Genomic DNA, 18,834 nt, shown 5'->3' with positions numbered 1-18,834 from the left:
ACACTGCAAAATGTATATTAACTTTATGTTAATATCTGCACACCTAAACTAGAAAATATTACGTACGTTTACAACTGTAAATATTTATATACGTTGTGCCATTCTACTATAAACAGAACATAACCGAATCAGAGGACTACGTGACCACACTTCAGCAGTTACTTTTCGAAATTATTTCTCAACGGGTCTTCAGAGTAATCTATGGCGCAGAGACTTTCGAATTACTTCTCAGCCTTGTTTCGTTTTTGCTATCACGAGATGTTTGTTAACGTACATAGTATTATGATGATGATGATTGAATTTTATCTAGCCACTGAATCATCAATTGTACATACTACATGTACGTATCTATCTACATCTATTTACTTGTCATAAAAAAAAACGAACATTAAAGTATCCACTTGGCGTCTGTGAACGAACTGGAGACCATACGTTCAGTCAAAACAAGCAAGCAGCTACCCCGTGCTCAAAATATGATGCAGCCTTAACGCGTTTGTATTTGAGAAAGACCTTATAGATGTTCGTTAGAACAATGAGATGCTCCTATTTCTACGCTGATCAAAACGTAATTACTCGTGAACAAAAAAATGAGGACAGGTGGTTCTTGCGGAAGTGCAGTGCAGAATAAACTAGTGGACTCTTGTCGACCAACTGTTAAAGATTTCAGTTACTAGGGTAAGTTAAGCAGCATCAAACGTTTACTGTACTACACTACTATACTAAAATAGCCCATGTTTCTGTTGAGGTCTTGCTTTTCACAAAGCTATATTTTCGTCAAAGTTATATTTTACGATCGGCTTTTAGTCCGCTTTAGAAAATGCGGCTCTGCAATAGATAAAACTGAGGTAGAAAAAAACTTAGGTATTCTTTATCAGCCGTGAAAATTAATAAAATAGTTAGATGGTCCAGGTGTCCCCGCTTTGAAATTGGGTTGAGAAAAAAAATCCTGTGACCTGAGTTGTACCGAATGACATGACACGCACAAGTGCTCGAAATGCTAACAGTTAGGTAGTCTTCGTTTTTGAAGTCCACGTAATTGCGTTTATGTAATCGCTAACGCGTTTCATTGTTAAATTAAAATTATGATATTTATTTTATGACAAGTTCTTATACATACCCGTCTGACTTTTGAAGCAACCAATTACCTTTCGAGTTGCGCTGATTGCAGCGCGCACACTTACTGACTTAGACTTCGTAGAACTGGTTTCCTTTGCATCATACGCCGACATATCGAGAGCATATGACTTGTTCTAACTCGGCTCCCGCATGTTGGACGTCAAAGGTTTAAGTATCAGTACTAACTACGGCTCTAAGGGCTTATGCCTGAAAAATTTACGTCTAACTTGTCAAGGCTGTTGATTGTTGATTGGTTCTTCCTGAGGAACTGCAGTAGTTTTCCTACATTGTTGTGCCTCTTATATTGGCAGCCTTTGCAGCTATGGAGATACTTTCGAACCTGAGCCCTGATGCTTTACTTTGAAAAATGCCACTCCACCAATTTGCGTACCGTTTTGTCTACATCTGGGTGATTCCGATGGCAGACTCAGAATACCACGGCCTCGGCTAACCTTGTTAGCAGTGCTCGCTACTCCCTCGGAGTGGCACTGCATAGTGTATCTTTGCTCAGGATGAATCCTTTCGCTTGGTTCGCAGCACTCTTAGTATAGGCGCCCATCGGGGATTGTATAGTTGATAGATCGCGGCCGACATCGTAAAGTAGGCACTTTTAATAGAGGACAAGCAGGTTGGCGAATTCGCGTGGAGAGTGTCCCAGTATCGTCTCACATTGGCAGGCCACAAAACTAAAGTCTGACATTTTCCTCTAAACGGGTTTAACAGACGGGCGCTCTTCGTTTATCTGCCCTCTATCGGAACAACGACAGAAACCAGTGGTTGCTTTTTGATGGGAGTGTTTTGCCCACGGGACGTAAAGTTGATTCGGCCCATAACTCTGAGCTATTCGAACCCTTGCTGGTGCGATGAAATTAGCTAAAGTTGTTGATTTAGCGGTTGTGGGGTCGTTAACTCGAAAGACGAGCTTGACTCTCGCAGCTTGTCAGTAAGTCCCCTTGGACCACTCGAACCGTCGGAGTACCACTCCGTTTTTTTAGTGGTCAAAGAAAAGTTCAAAAGACCTGGCTTTCACCGGAGCAGAACGATCAACCGTTTAGCGCAATTACGGCTTCAATACGAAGCTTGAAATATTCACCGATCATTTTCAAATAACTCCTTGATTAACCCGCAAATAACTTTTTAATAGAAACTGTGTATCACGTAATGTTGACAGTTGTAAATTTGCCGGAGCGTCGCTTGAGTAAGATTAATAGAAGAATTTCGGGCGGAAATAAATTTACGACTGATAACAGACCAAAAGTCCTAAGAATGTAAAACTCCAAAACAAACAAAAGAAATCCAAGAAGTGTAAAAAATCTTAAAAAGACAAATTGCTAGTGTTTACCTGGACGATCGTATTGAAAATTGATACTCTACTGTTCAAAAAGGTCGATAATTTCTGTACAAAAAATCCAAGCATATAAAAGCTAACTCTTGAGCTATTTCGAACAAAAAAGGAAAGTTTTACCTTCGTAGAAGTTAATCCATCACAGAAAAATTGAGTAATTATTGATGTTTGCTCTGATTCCTTTACGATGCACTTTCTTTCGCCATAACGATCTTGCTATTTTCTTTAAAAAGGAACTGGCTCCTTTTCCTGGTACCAGGAGCCGCTATTCCTAGTATGATTGCATGCCCGACAAAGAGCCCAGGGAAGTTTGTCCGAAGGCGAGCGTTGCATTCAGTGTACATACTAAGGGCATTGTATTCTCGTATCCACCGTTCGTTATTATACATCATGTGACATGCATTGTCAAGTACATGTAGTTGAAAAAACTGTGACCGGCTAATTATCGCATTACCATGGTTCACCGGTAAGACTAAACGATATCGCTAACAGGTACGTTGGAACCATGTCTTCTTTCCTGGACACTGACCATCGAGAACCGCGTTAGTGGCACAGGCTTCTGGACTGCCCAGTTGGCTGTATTGCCACATATTATTATTATCGTTACGAACTACTTCTTAAAAAGCGTAACTTCTAAATATGTCAATACTCGGGTCATTCAATGTAATTTCACAAAACTTTCAAGCACAAACCTCAGCAAAACTTATTGGGACTACACAGGTCTTCTTTTAACAGCTAACTAGCTTCGTTGGAAATGAACGAAAACCATCAGCAATTATTTTGTTAGAGGATAAACATTTTTTTTTTAATAAAAGTTTCTTAGATGATTGACATGTTCGCAAGGAATCATTAGCCTTTGACCTCGTATGAGTCCACCTGTGAAACTATACATACAAATAACATAAATATCTTTTATTGATATTTCTAAAAGGTGGACAAATACACGTAAGCCGCTGATGACCTACAAGACAGGAGGGTCTTTGGTCAAAAAATTTAAAATAACTATTATTTTTTAAAAAATAATAGTTGTTTTAAATGGCTGCGCCAAATAAATATTAGCTATTAGACACTCATCATCACCACTACCACCACTGTTTACACGAATATAAATGGTTTTCAATTCTCGTTGAGCTTTCTTATGATATGTATGTATACGTAAGTGACAACGTTACAATGTGTAGTATGTACGAAGCAAGAAATATTATAAAATCTATAATAGTTCCCCAAAAGTAGGCAGACGACGTAATCTAAGTCCTTAAGGGCTCGGCGGTATTTTTTCTTATTTTATACATATATATATATATATAATTAAATTATTTTTTAAGTTAAAAAACATTTAATTATTTATGTTTAAACTTCATTACTAACGATGGACATTATTTGTCCTAATTTAAAGTAGCCCAAATGATATTTTAGTTAGTTGTCTTTAGAGGGGCATTCGGTACGTAATGATTTTCGATTCCTCCAACGCACTTTTTAATGTATTGCGCATTGAGACGGACGCACATCTATTTATTGTTGCTAGCCTGTATTACGGTTCCATAGAGTTTGAACGTTCCATTTGTACTTAGCGTTTAATCTGTATCGAACTTTGACGTTCCTAACACATTGCGCCACCATTACTGTAACTTAAGGCATTGCTAAGATAGCGGTCGATTTTATACAGGTTTCCTGAGTGATACTAATGCATTAATGTAGCTTCTCCACTTTGCCACTAACAGCCCATGCCCACACGAAAATAGTGGACCGCTGACTAATGGTTTGTTCGGTGCCCATCTAGAAATTCGTGTCGGCCCTACGCTCAGGTATTCCGTTGCTTTGGTAAAACCTCCGTTTTGGCCGATGTATTCTTTTCCAGATAACCCTATATGTTGCATTATATTCTTTAAAGACGCTGTCTTTTGTTCGGTTTGTTTTTACCCGAGTAGGGTTAGTATCCGAAGACTACATCTTGACCGAAACCCTTAGCTTCCTCCCTTCGACAATGCCTCACAGCACAGAAATCCACTATACTAACGGTAGCGTTCAACGCTATTTTCGAAATGTTAATTATAGACTGTTTTGACTTTCTGAGATGCTGCACGTAGAGGTTAATTCTTTTTTTTTTTTTCAAACTAAATATTCACAAAACTTTGCATGACTACCGTTGCAAGAGGAAAATGGCTTTAGAGAGCGCTGCCTGCACAGCCGGCACATGACCCTTTCTTTTTTGGTGTATATATGCACAGAGGACTGAATTCTACTGTATTCTAAAGTTTCTGTAGTGACAATTAGGCCGTCCAAATTGTTTTATAAAAGATCCACTTCGCAATTTATTTGTCGTTGGCTGGTTGTACACACCTCGATTTTCCAAACTGTCGTTTAGCATCTTTTTTTCACTATTGCATTCGATCCCCAAAGGTCGAGGTGTCGGCTTTTACTAGGCACAGATCACCTATGACGGACGCGGAAAAGGACGCGTACAGACGTTCTCTAGAACCGCTTCTCCCGTACAGCAGCAGTCGTGAAAAATGGGTGACTGAAAAATCTTTTAGGTGTGGTTCGCCACGTCAGTATATAATTAGTGTAAATATGCAATGAGTCAAGATACTTGATAGGTAACATTCGAGACGTAGTACACAAAGTTGTTTTGCAACTGCCTACTGAAAATACAAATGCAAACATAGGATCAAGAAGTCATCTAATTTGGTACTGTGTCAGAAGATATGGCTAGAATGTGGTTTCAAAATACTAAAACATGTCATTACTTTTACTAATAAAGATGAACCAAGAAGTTTGCCAAAGGAATACGATACCGTATGCTGCATTTCGTTAGAATCTGGAAGGCAACACATTGGCCAAACGGGGGAATAATTGAAAAAAAAAAAAAAAAAAAAAAAAACTGAACATAAATCCAACATGGGGAAACAGGTAAATAAAATTACCCTAAATCGTTGTAAGCCCTGCAAAGGTTATACGCATTTAGCCGTCACAAGAAACACTTTTGATAACGCGTCCGGGTATAATAGACAGACAGACTCTTGCGGATTGTCGAGCATATATATAAACGAATTAAACCATAAGCTAGCTCTTCTAAATGCCATGTAAAAAAGCTAGACAAGTATTCCACCGTTTCCAAATGTGGCACATGGCTGGCTCAAAAAATGTAATGATGTGTATGGAATGCGCTGAAAAAATATAACAGCTTGCGAATGTCAGGGTTTTCTAATTCTAAATGTAGCGTTGAATTTGAGGTATTATTCAGAACAGACCTTAAGTTAATTTAAACATAGTTCACAGTAAAGTTTCAAGACTATTTCCGGCGCCTGAATGTGTAATGGGAGCTTTTATGTAGACACTATAACTGTCCATTCTTGTTTATTCGGTATACAAGACACAGAACAACGCCATGTAAGCACTTAGACAAAATGGTATGGTTTATAGGCCAGGGAAGGGGATGCAATGATGATATACCGTTGCCCTTCGGAGAACCTAATCGCATCCTCTCGTAAATATACCACCACTGCCAATGACCCTGCATTATAATACAACTACCTTTACTTGTATGACTTTTGCCAGTGCCATCATATTATACTTAATTTGTATATATCTAGAAGGTAAATAAACAAACGACTGCCTTCTATTCAACTCCTCCTAAATGGACCAGCACGAATCATCAAGAAGATATTTGAGAATATGGAACGGACCAAAGGCATGTATGAGGTGTATCAACCCTTTCAGCCAGCTAGACTATGCAGCAGTGTCTTACTGTTACTACTAGAGTTTGCGAAAAATCTGTGAGAATACGGACAACGTACGTACGGAAGACAAGCTTGGGTTAACATTGCAGATCGTTAAGAGGCCGTCGACGACGCAGATAACCAGAGCCAAACTTTCTTTAGAAAGAGAAAAAGACAGTGGTGATGACGTCGAGGCAGAGAAAGCAAGCAAGGCAGCTGAGATAGGGAAAGAAAGGGATTTTTGAGTAAGGTAGCAGAAAATGGCTGAAACAGGCCTTTAGCTAAAGCAGGAGTACGACGACACAATAGATACGGGTCTGCACGGAGCGACATAAAAGCTGACCGACCGAGAGACCGATAAGGTGATCGAGGCATACGGGTGGTTGTTCACACGTCACACCAGCGCCAGGAGCAGCGAAAAGCAGCACTTGCTACAGCATTTGCCATAGCAGTAATGGCAAACCAGACTCACTAGTGTTGTAAGTTAAACCCACGTTTCATTTTCAAATGGGACACGGTGAGCCAGTGGGCATATCGCAGACAGAGAGTGCGAATGTACCGACTGATCCGGAATGTAGGCTGAAAAAATTTTAAAAAAAAAGGGAAAAATAATAGTTTTTACGTGATATGCTAAAACTTGGTACTAACTTCGCTGCCACTGGGACGTCCCCATTAATTTCCCTAGTCACGACCACACATAATCTCCATTACCTCTTACTTTGTTCGACTTCTTTAAACCACTATTGTAAAGGGATCGGAGACCTTAGAGAGGACAAACAGCTGTCCTTATTTTTTTTTTTTCTGTCAGTCTATTTACTACCATGACGTTAGTCTGTTGTGAAAAAAAGATATTTTTAAGTAAGGAACAAGCCAAAAATATACTGTAAAATGTTTATGCTGAAAGGTAAACAGAGGCTATGAACGCCAACTTTGGAAGGACTGAAAGAAATATAGTTGTAATAAAGTTTCTCATTTAACTGAGGAGATTGTTAGTTACTTATTGTATTGCTCTTTAAACTCGCATCTTCACCGAACAGGGAGCTAATTTTACTAATTTATTATTTGCCTTTAGCTCATGTGTATTGTAATGTTAATTACATTGACTAGACTAGTCCCCCAATTATATCGGTTTTTTTTTTTAACAAAAGGTGTAATTGCAATCATTTCATCGAAGGACTGGGCGTTTCTGTAGAGGAACACAGAAATTTGGATCCTGCGAATGTTCCGATATTTTAAAAATGGAATAAGACAATTCGAAAAAACGAGCAAAAGAAGGAAATGTAATTTCTATTTACTTCAAAGTCGATACATAGAGAAAGGGCGCCCTTTTACGAAAAGACGCCGTACGACCTAAGCAGTATACATCGTTGTGGATGGTTCCAATGAATTAAATAATAGAACATAGCCAATGGCATACTCAGGGGATACGGGAAGGTGAACTATATACGGCAGAGGCTGTATGGTCATATCTTGTTTTTTCTAACATGGAAGCGTTGTTTTTTTAATACTATCAAAGTTTTGGAATTTTCAAAGTGTACTCTAGTCAGAAATTTTGTGCGACTGAGGTACCTGGAGCTTTCTCTTTGACCGAACTTCAAAAGGTAGAGTATATATATATATATATACATATGTAACTTTTAAAAATTTTATGGGCCGAAAAAGTACTTTAGGTAGTTTTTTACTAAATTTAAAAAAATTAAAAGAATACGTATTACATTACATACGTTATTTGTATTATAATTGAGCAAATTAGTGATCTATACCACTTAAAATTCTGTTTGGAACCGCTGAAACGTTCAGCACAAATAGGGTTGAAGACTTCCAAGTAGGTTAGGGGTTTAATTCATTCGCACAATGCATTTAGCTAATTTTCATAGCTTACTTCAAAAATTTATGTCAAGACAAACGGTTATTTTAGCTAACGGTCTTGGAGGTAATTAAAAAAATTTGTGTTGTTTCTGACCCCAGAGATTGAATACAAAATCCATCTAAATTTAGTTATCAATTTCTATTAGGTATGGAATCCGCCTAACTATAGACAGACGCAAAGACTCATCAGCAGCACCTCATTAGATCGCCAATAAAAAAAAAAAATGGTAAATCATACTTTTTTATTATAAAGATTGTTGAGATTAATGTTGCACGCGCACTATAATGTCAGTTAGAAATTTTGTCGAGAATTTACCATTCGTTCTGCTTTCGGTAGAAAACGATTCTTTATTTAGGTGGTTCTCCCATCTAAGTATGCCATCTCGTTGGTCAGTAGAATCCCTTCAGCTCGCAAAACCAAGCTTGAAGCTATATGACTTTAAAAATATAGCGTTGCATGGAGGGCCATCGCGAATAAAATCTGAGAAGTTAAACGTACGATGGCTTGAGCGTAACACAGGTGCCTCTCAGAGATCAGTAAAGAACTTAGGTTACGGCAGATTTTGCTATCTTTATTGAAAATATGATATTTATAAACACACAAAGCCTACTACCTATGCCAGAGTATCTTACCAAATATCCTAATGATCTAGGAGTTGAAAAACAAAGTGAAATAATTATGAAATGTATTCTTTTTTTCGTGGCTTCTCGTTATATGTATACTGCTCATTGAAAATGAGCTAAATCGTCTACTGGAAAATTTTACTTAATTCGCGCAATATTTTTATAGCCACTTGTTTAAACTATTTACACGCATTACGGGCGCAGCATAAAATATATATGTCTTTTTTATAATCTATCTAAATTCGAAGACAAAAATATCGCCTTTAGCGTGTATTGAAGCATGCAATTATAACTCCTTTTTTTATAATGCAGTGATGGTATACCAATGCGGCTCTTTGGTTTTAGCAAAATTCTTGCTCTATGATGTTTTTGACTATTGATCTACTGTATTTGTGAGCTCAGTATATAACACGCAGTATATAATTGGCTTGCTCGTTAGATTGGAAATTATACTTTACTTTTGGTTTGAGGTAATCAACTAACAAATAAATCAATCAAATATATTTTCCAAACGTATAAATGTCGTACTCATGCCGTGATCAATTCTCTCAGCTTCAATAAGCAGATTTCTATGTTTTTGTGGTCAGCTGTACCGCGCAACTTCTACGTTGTATTGCAAGGCCCTATATCATCCCTATCAAACTCCAACTCGTCTCACAAGACGTCTAGGGTCTTGATGCATACTGGTGGTTCATTTGCAAGATGCTTTCCTGCCTTGAGAAAGGCCAGCAGCCTTTCAGAGACGGCCCTATTGAGAGGTCACTCGTGTAGCGCTGTGTGAGTTCTCGGCACAGCCATGTAAGAACGAATCCTTTCATTTTTATGTTGAAACATTCCACTGCGAGCAGATACTCTTATTCCCTGTCACCCTACTGAAAGGCCTACTAGCTCTCTGTTGACGACCACATTGACGTTAGGAACACACAAATGGACACTGACGTGAGACTGCGAAGAAGAAACAGAACAAAACGAATGAAAACTAAAACAAGAAAGGGTGGAGCCTTTTTATCTGTCGAATTTCAACTAGACCTTCGTAAATCAATTTTTGATTTTAGACTGGAAGCACGACAAAGTACTATTACAGATTTGCCCTGCATACATCTGCAGCATCGAGCTCTTCTACCTACAGAGCCATGTCTCATTATTTTTTAACGAAACCACCCTAGCCTTTGCGCTATATAGTAGCAATGTTGGTTACAATAGCTCTTATCGGACGTCAGAAACATTCTTTCCGTAATTTAGCCTGACTATAATGACTGACACATTTTTAAAGTTGGAGCTGATTTTTATCTTGGTGTACATGCTTGACGGTCTCCTTCAGCCCGTCACGATCTAGATCTGAGACAAACAATCGCTAACTTTAGCCCATAGCTTTAGGTTACAAACTAATTTTGTCCATACCCTTTCTCGAACATACACTTTACTTACCTTCGTCAGCCAGCGTCCAATAGCGATCCTACCTATAGCGCTCCCTTCAAATTCGTTCCTAAGGATAATTTCTTAACTAATCTATAAATATAAAGCTTTTTGTAATATAAATTGATTCTGTATAGTAGTAAAAGTCTGCTTTAATTAATTTTGACTAATTGGTAATTAAGTTGAATTTCATTAACACCGCTAGTTAGCTCTAGATGTTCATTAAAACGTAACAGGACGTCCGATTTTAATTGTGTCTCTCTTGTAAGCTTATAGTTATCAACAATTCTGACTTGAATTACATACATATTATTTATTCTCTGCATATTTAATTAATGGTAATAAAAAGAAAAAGGAAATATACGTTTTCGTATCAGTTAGCTAGAGGGTGCTTAAGCTACACTTGATCAATGTGGACCACAGTTTGAGTATATTGACATTCATATACTCATAGGTAAATAAGATTCTATCTACATTTTACTATACAGCCATACTGGTAATTGTTCAGACGCTAATGAGAGGAATAGGCAGTGCGAAACGTCTTCTATGATCCACCAGAACAGTACAACATATTGTGGCGAAGAGAGAGAGAGAGAGAGAGAGAGATAACGTATTTAATTGTATCTATATTGACTAGAGAACGAGAAAAAAAAAGCAGCGGCAGTAATATGACAATTTTTCAAGGTAAGCCTTAATCATCCTTTACGCGGGACAGGCCTCTATCTATCAGGAGAGGTCTTGTCAGACCTTTGATCCGGTCTATGGGTGCCATGCATGTTTGCATAGGCAGCCCTATAACTGGGGGACAAAAAAACCTTCTGGCCACTCGACTCAAGTGAAGTGCTAGCTTAAGACCCATGACGTAGACGTCATTCTACATTGATCATGTATTGTGAAGTACCTTAAACAGCAAAACGTTTAAAAGCTTTTAAATTGGTCATAACCTACCAAAAGGTACTTAAATGAACTCTCCATAGAGCGTCAATTGTTTTAGTCAAGAAACATCCTATCACACAAAAGACCTGGGTCGTAGCTTTAAGAAGAACACGCTTTCAGTGGCAGTTAACGAATGCGAAATAATCCTTGATTCAAGCTGTTATCGCAAGCAATAGACACATGTTTTTTCAACTATATAGCTATTTTTCATTAAGAGATATAACCGTGTAAATCAGTTTGGGTTGCGAGGGTGTTCATTGTAAAGTGACGCCAAATAAAAATCAGGATTTTATTTAATTTTTGTCTATTATATCTGTTATATACGTAATATATGATTTATATATGAATAACCTCACAGGACTGATGTTGGCTAACCGCCAAAATTTAGGAAAGGAGGGAAGGAATTAGGACGCCTTTGCTTTAGAGGTTTGTGGTGAAGCAAATGGCGAACAAATCAAACGGCGGTATAATCTACAGAACAAGCTACCTGCAATAATGTTTAACCTTATATCAAGTAAGATAACTTCAAGGTCATGCGCTCTTATATCAAGGTGTTCAACGTCAGGTAGCAGGATTATCATCATTGTTAACACGAGAGAGAATTGATCCGCTTATTTAAGTCTGGTCTATGAGTGCGGCCAAACGTCGCAGAAGGTAAAATGCTATCTCTTAGCGATTTGCATGATTGCTAGTACCTCATTATATGGGTCCAGCAGAGTGCAATGCACACTGTATACAACTTACGTATAATAATTGAAATGGTCCCAGACCAACAGGTGAGAAGCCCAAACCTGCTCCTCTCGGTACATCGATAGCACGCTGCGTGCTTGTGTAGCGCGCATCGAACGCCGATCGTGTTCGGTAATTATGTGACGACTTAAGCTAAAGCTCTAGAGCCTTAGATGAATCAGGGATAGTTCTAATGCTCAATCGCCAGCCACGATGCACCAAAGGTCGTCAAGAGCACCGTCACTAGCACACTGCTATCCATGAAAATGTTCACGTAAACCAGCACTGAGACGCAAGTTCGTGTTGGCTACCAAAAAGTGCGCATTGACTGTGTTTGATTGGAAACTTAATCCGTTCGAAACGACTAGTCAGCTTGTCATTATTACGCGAGCCTAGTGGCAGTGACCAAATGAATTTCGATAATATTAAAATATTTATGCTTGGGAACAGTCGGTCCATTTTCGAGCCGGCCACAGCGTCCGCTTCTTAGAGTAGGTGCGGCCTTACCAGCGTTGACTCCTTTGAACGCATTTGTGCTTGAAGAAGGATACAGGCAGCGTTCACCTCGAATGTTACCGCATTTAAACTACTACTGATGCGCTTTAGTCTATTGTTGATGAGTGTACATAGGTCGCTGTGCCTTCGAAGATCTTGTTTTTGACGCGGCTATAACACCACATACATTGAAGCTTTACCGCCTTCGAAACCTAGCCTAAAATCATCTGGAATTAATTAAGCGATTCGAATGGCTCACAAAGGAGACACGCCTTTCCCAAATAACAGCAGACATCACCGAGATTGAGAGATTACGAAAAGAGTAGCAGCGTTTTGAATTTGGCATCCGAGCTGAGCAAACAAAGCGACAGCTTGGCAACTAGGCAACCCAAATCAAGCAAAATAAACTTTCTTTTCTCATCAGAAGACAGGAAGGGGGTATGACCACGAAAAGACATGACTAAAAGCGGATTTCGGTGCTGTTCCATCACCTCCGCAGTTTTTCGTGTTTTAAGGAGATCACTGGTTCCTTTTTACGTCGTAGCTTTGGATTGAATTCTTTGTCATGCGTTTAGTAGCTCCCGCGTGTCTTTTCATTTGGGTCATCGCATTTGACTATGAATTCTGAACCTTCGCTAGATAGCCGGATCGCTTTTACGCTCTAATAGAAAAGCCGCTGTTGGCCACAATGTTTGGCCCAACGACAAGGCTCATTTGTGAGAGATGGGACTATAGTTTCCGGTGCGGTGGCGAACCTCATAAGTCGTCGACAAAGCAGGGAAGCTCACAATAAACCACTTCGCATCAGATAGTTTTTTCTTAATCAATATGGCCATGTCGCTTAAACGGTTTTGTTATTAAACCTAAAGAAGAATGAAAGCTGGAGTATGGGATCATATAAGGCCTTATGAAGATGGCGTATTTGATATTCGTAATATAATCGATGTAAGGTTCTGATAATTATGTAGACGTTTTTTTTTTTTTTTTTTGTAAAATTATGGTATTGTTTCTACAGCTAACGCTTATGCAGTACCGCAATATTATCGACTTAACCTAATTTCGATATTGTGCTAAAAAAATTTGTGCATCATAGAAAAATGAATATCATAAAATAGAGCAGAGAAGTGTTGTAACTGCGTTACTTAAGAATGTGTTCGATTATCGAATTATCTGTGATTTTCTAGAAAAACATTTTTTCATATAAAAAGCGCAAGTCCAGATAGGATAACGTCTTTATTATTCGAATGCCTTCATTAACTCAGAAATGTGCCGTCTGCATTTTTGTTTTTACAAACGTTTCTCTTATAATATACACATATTTTTTTTAACGACACCTTTGTTTGCATCTGTTCTGGCCTAAAGTTTTCGCCGTAGCTTTCAAGTTAATATACATTTAATTAGTATAGTATAGTTGCGCAACGCACTTCATTGAAAGCCTGCATTTACATCTAGTTTCAATTGTGCAACAATACCGTATGTAAAGGTCTATGGCTTGGTACCTGCGCGACATTTTTGACTCACTTTCATTATAAGTTTAAGCATCCTGGTGATTCATCATAACATTTAATAGATTTTTCAGAAAATTTGAGTTTGTCCCAAGGAATAAAATCGTGCTACAAATAAAAAAAAAAGCATCGATCTCAGCACTGATGTGTTTGCGGTAGCATGACGAAAGCAAGAGTGGCACTGATAAAAAAAATGACGTACTCGTTGAACCTTGCTTAACGCTGTTCGTGGTTTCCGTCCTCAAAGCCGAAGAAGGTCCAGCTTCGAACGAAAGATCTGTCTTTCCTCTCCTTTGTGTGTATTCTTGCTTAATGAGGCACGAACAGAGCAGTAGGACGTCTCTCATTAAGTTATTCGGAGGCGGGAGCAGTATATACGTAAAGGTTTTTTTAAAATTGCGCAATCCATCTAAGAGAAAATTCAATTATCTTCTTTTAATGCATTAATCCAAGTTCAACCTTGTAATAAGATGACGAAAGGGATACCGTAATGCCAATTAAATCATTTATCTAAGTCATTAACGGACAAATATCTGTGTCATCAATTTTGATGGACACTGCTTACTGCATAGTCTCTATACGGTATTTGACATGGTGAAATCTATGGCGGAATCAAACAACATGGCAAATAGCTGTGTATAATAATTTCATAACTTGCCGGCTCCAAATGACTCTTTAAACGATTTTATTATTATTTATATTTAAACTATTATTGCGGACCAGTTGAATAAATTTTCTTAAAAAGTTTTAAAAAAAAAGTTTCTTAAAAGTTTTTTAATTTTTCTTAAAAATGAACTCGTTTTTATTATTATATAATTATTATTATAGCTTCTTACAGTATTATTTTAGCGTGAATCTGGTTGGCTGTAGCAAATAGGGAGAACTCTGGGCTACAGTATAAGCACACAAAATGTCCACCTGAAGATTGCCAAAATTTTAGAGATCAAGTCGAATGTTATTTTACGAATGTTATCTACACTAATTTTATTAATAAGTACATTTCGTCTGAAATAGCCACTTGGAACGGAAGCGGGTTGTTTTGAGTTTAGTCCCTTTTTTTGCGGAACATTGCTACGAAAAGTTTCTTTTTCATCTCAACTGATATTAACCTTGTTTAGAAACTACTTCTTTTCCTGCCTTACTAGTTATAGTTTACATATTATAAAGTGCTTAACAATAGAACCTTTACTAAGTTTGTGTGGGACCCATTTTGCTCCGTCGGACACGCCAATGTCTTCTATACTTTTTCTCGATGACTTATATCGCGTATGCCTTTAGCGAAATTTTGATGGTTAAGTAAAAAGCCATAGAGCTTCTACTCGTCAACGATAGCCGTTTGCTATTTGAATCTGTAATGTTTGGTTTTTATTCTGTGCCCTCGAGTCTACATCGTCTACAACCTTTACCGGGCTTTGTCGGTACAGACATAAACTAAGGTATCTGTTAAGCTTTTCCTAAAGTAGAATGGGCGGTGAATGTTCGGCTCAACGAACAACTTGAAGTTAAGTTTCTTTAATCTTACTATAATTTGTAGATAATTTATTGGAAAGCCGTACACCAGGTCGATGATATATAGCTCGCCCTGTGAACCGCTTAAAAGGAACAAAAACCTAAATAATTGGGAATTCCTAACCGCACTCACCTAGATCGAGCATCTCAGTTAAAAATCTCCATGCAGTATAGTTGAACCTGCAAAAGCTGTACATCGATCTGCAAAAACACCAGCTACTAATCCACACGTTATGATTAAATATTACTTGTAAGTTGTATTCCAAGCATATCTTTAATTCCTCTTTTGTATACCTCACCATTCTATACTGCACAGGGTTATTTGGTTTAAGAATCACAGTTCGATTTGGTCTACCTCTGGTCGGGATTGCCAGAGCGTCGAAGTGATGTACATTTACTGGATATGACCTAGTGATCACTCATTGGAATTATAAGAATATTAATTTACAAAGACAATATATAAAGTTCTCAATCCAGTGTGGTCTCACACGATGGAAAACGACCTCTCGAGAGAAACACTGGCCACCTATGAAGCGAAGTACCGTCGGTGTCATAGAATGCCATTAAAACCTAGACCCATAGAAAAAAAAAAACTCCATTCAGGGAACCGACTAGCAGGAGACAGTGGACGCTAAAACATCTTCAACTAAGATCCCTCACAGATAGACTGTACCTTCGGCATAGTGTTAAAAGGAAATTATTTCATCAGTAGTTAGCTGGTTATCAGTAGTTTAAGCTTGAAGGATCTATAGACAAGTATGATATGTAAACGACTTAATAATTTTTTGGAAGTTGTGTTCTGCTCTATTTTACACATTTCGCAATAAGGCGGTCCTTAACGAATAGAGACAAGTAAAAAAAACGTCATTCTTTTTGTACTGAATTGCCATTAGCCAAAATGAAGTGGCGTAATAGTAGCTATGCAGGACGAGGCACACACGACAATCAAATGACTATATAGAGTGTCAACGTCGATGCCTTAACTAATGGCTTAAGAGCTGCTATTTGTCCACTGCGCTTCCAAGGGAGGAACAACTTACCTTATTGCGATTTCCGCTGACAGGGCGAAACAGATAAGCACGGTAAGAACGCAAGCGCAAAACATACGCCGTAAATCTAAATGGAAAGGTACAACGACAAGGTAGTGCTATAGAAGTACTATACTTTTTCCTTTCTAATTTGTTATGAATTCTTCCAAAACGTATGCCCTCCTTTCTAAAACAGAAAAAAATTTTTATTAAACGTCGCTTGATTGACAGTAGACCAACAAGTCCGATCCAAGACCAAGGCACATTTACAACTTTTAGAATGATTAAAGAAATTACCTTCTATCTGCGCTTTTGTATATGCTATTTACTACAGACAGTGCAAAATAGGATGAAGGTATCTTTTTTGAAACATAACCGTTTGCAATATTCGTAGATATTGATGTAAAAAAAAACTGTCTGATTTGTATTGTATGTGGATCTAAAGCTTAAATTGAACTATCAGCTCTCGTGCAGCGTGCAGGATATGCAAAAAGTTGCGCCGTCGACATTTTCTTTCTATGATTCGTGAATACGTATTTGAACGGTCGCAAGTGTTTTGTATCATTTAAAAGTTAACTCAGGTGACAGCAGAGCTGGCGGACACATACCAAAAGAGATCGTACGATATTATAAATGCCGTCAGCAAAGATAACTTTTTTTGCTTTGTGTTTAAATGAACGATACTATGTATGTATTTTATATTTCGACAAAAAAATGAGCTTTTCAAAAGCTCAATTTTGCTCAGCTCCTGGTAGGGTTTTGAAGCCTATTGAACACCCTACAATAATGACCTTTATCGTTATACAATTGTTGTTTCAGTATCACAAAAAATATTTATATTAAAATTATTAATTATTTTTTCTTTTAATAACACTAACGTTACAAGTCATTCCTACTCGAGTAATCGAACCCGTTGGAAAATGTCAAAAACGAAACAAAAAAAAAGTTTCGGAATATCGTATTGGAAATAATTTAAGAGTACTGCAAGGTCTTTAAAAGAGTTCACTCTAAATAAAGGTAATATTCTTATTAAATAAAAATAAGACTATTATAAAATATGGCAAATAAACTTGAAACATGCTTATTCATTTATGCCCAAGCTATCTAAATGCAGTGCACTCAAAGGTGTTTAGAAAAATTTGCACAAAAACAATACCTGAATGACTTCAAATAAATCCTTCAGATTTTCTGTTCGGGACTGCCGTTGAACTATTCTGTTTTCGACGTAAATAACCTGATACGACGTTTCCGACATAACGTGCATGCGACAGAATAACGATTATTTCCACGGAAAAACTGTTTCAAACGAAGGCTTCAGTGATAATCCGTCTCGAACAGGTGCGACATTATGCTGCAAACAGTTACGTCTGCCGCTGAATAAATAATTACAGCAACGTACGTACGACTGCGAAGTGCTAGCCAACGAAGCCGTTACCATGCAGCCTCAACCATGTAGTGTAAGGCTCCTTAGGGAGTTCTTAGGGGTAAAACTTGTGGATGACGGGACTGTATTTATTTGACGCAGTATGAAGTGCTCACCCACAAAACAAGGACGGCCTACCTTGAATACCTTAACTAAAAAGAATCAAAATACCTTAATACATGAACTGCCTATATCTTTACCCCTAAAAACTAAGGCTGTTCTTTATAACAACTTCAATACATCCCACAGATCCTAGCTCAAATTAATTAAAATATATGAACATTGTATAGTTGAGTGTTTTTTTGTTCCTTCTCTCCATATTGTTGTATCATTACTTTTCACCTCATCGCAAGTGATATTGCCCCTTATAATGTACTTGCTACTTTTAGCTTGACTAATCGTAGAAACAACTAGTTCAATTATATACTTTGTATATATATAAATAATAAACATATAATCGTATGCTAGCAGCCGTAGCATACAAACGTTCGTATCGGTATAGGCAGTCTACTATGCTACGCATCAATCATTAAGCATAAAAAGTCGACAGAGTCGTCAAATAGGGCGCTGCGTAATATGCGAAAACGCGAGCGAGTTCGTCCGCTGTTCTCGATACTAGAAGTAGGCAACTTTTTTTTTTTTTTTTTTTTTTAACAAAATTACGAACTCATCGTAGCGAAAGCCAAAAGTCCGTTTTTGAAGTATGAAATAAGATCAGCCTAATATGCGTCGTTGTACTTTTGAAGAACCCGAGAAAGATTTCCGTATGCCAAAACCAGTTTTTGATATTTCAAGGGTTGATATTGATAAAAATCAGGGGCGATTCTTAAGGATCCTGATTGGAAAATTTCTGTTTCTGAAACTTGCTTGTTTTGTCAAATGGGTTATAGATGCAAATTTGTTCTGATGTTTTGACAAAAACTGCAAAGCGTTCTTCTAAGATCAGCTTGGTTGGTATTTGGATATTTATTTCATCTTCACGAGATCTTAGTGTTGAACAACCAGTAGCAATTTGATTTTCTACCCATTAAAGACCCCGTAGATTAGCGGGGACCAACGGATAGCTGCGAGGATATTGGGCTTTCTGCTCTCCTAATAACAGAGAACCTGTCATCCGCGT

General features: G+C 37.8%; 1 long non-coding RNA gene across 2 annotated transcripts in view; it reads left to right on the top strand.

Moving 5' to 3' along the window:
• The first annotated feature begins 216 nt into the window (after positions 1-216).
• The window catches only part of LOC111248065 (uncharacterized), a 37,075-nt gene continuing 18,457 nt past the window's right edge, over positions 217-18,834 (top strand). For both annotated transcript variants that reach the window (XR_015324715.1, XR_002672391.2), the window contains exon 1: positions 217-675. This is a non-coding gene — a long non-coding RNA (uncharacterized LOC111248065). The remainder of the gene's footprint in view (positions 676-18,834) is intronic.

The sequence above is a fragment of the Varroa destructor genome, unplaced genomic scaffold (assembly GCF_002443255.2).
Source record: "Varroa destructor unplaced genomic scaffold, Vdes_3.0 BEIS01000003.1, whole genome shotgun sequence".
NCBI lineage: Eukaryota > Metazoa > Arthropoda > Arachnida > Mesostigmata > Varroidae > Varroa > Varroa destructor.
The sequence above is the reverse complement of the archived record's forward strand: the minus strand, read 5'-3'. Positions and strand labels throughout refer to the sequence as shown.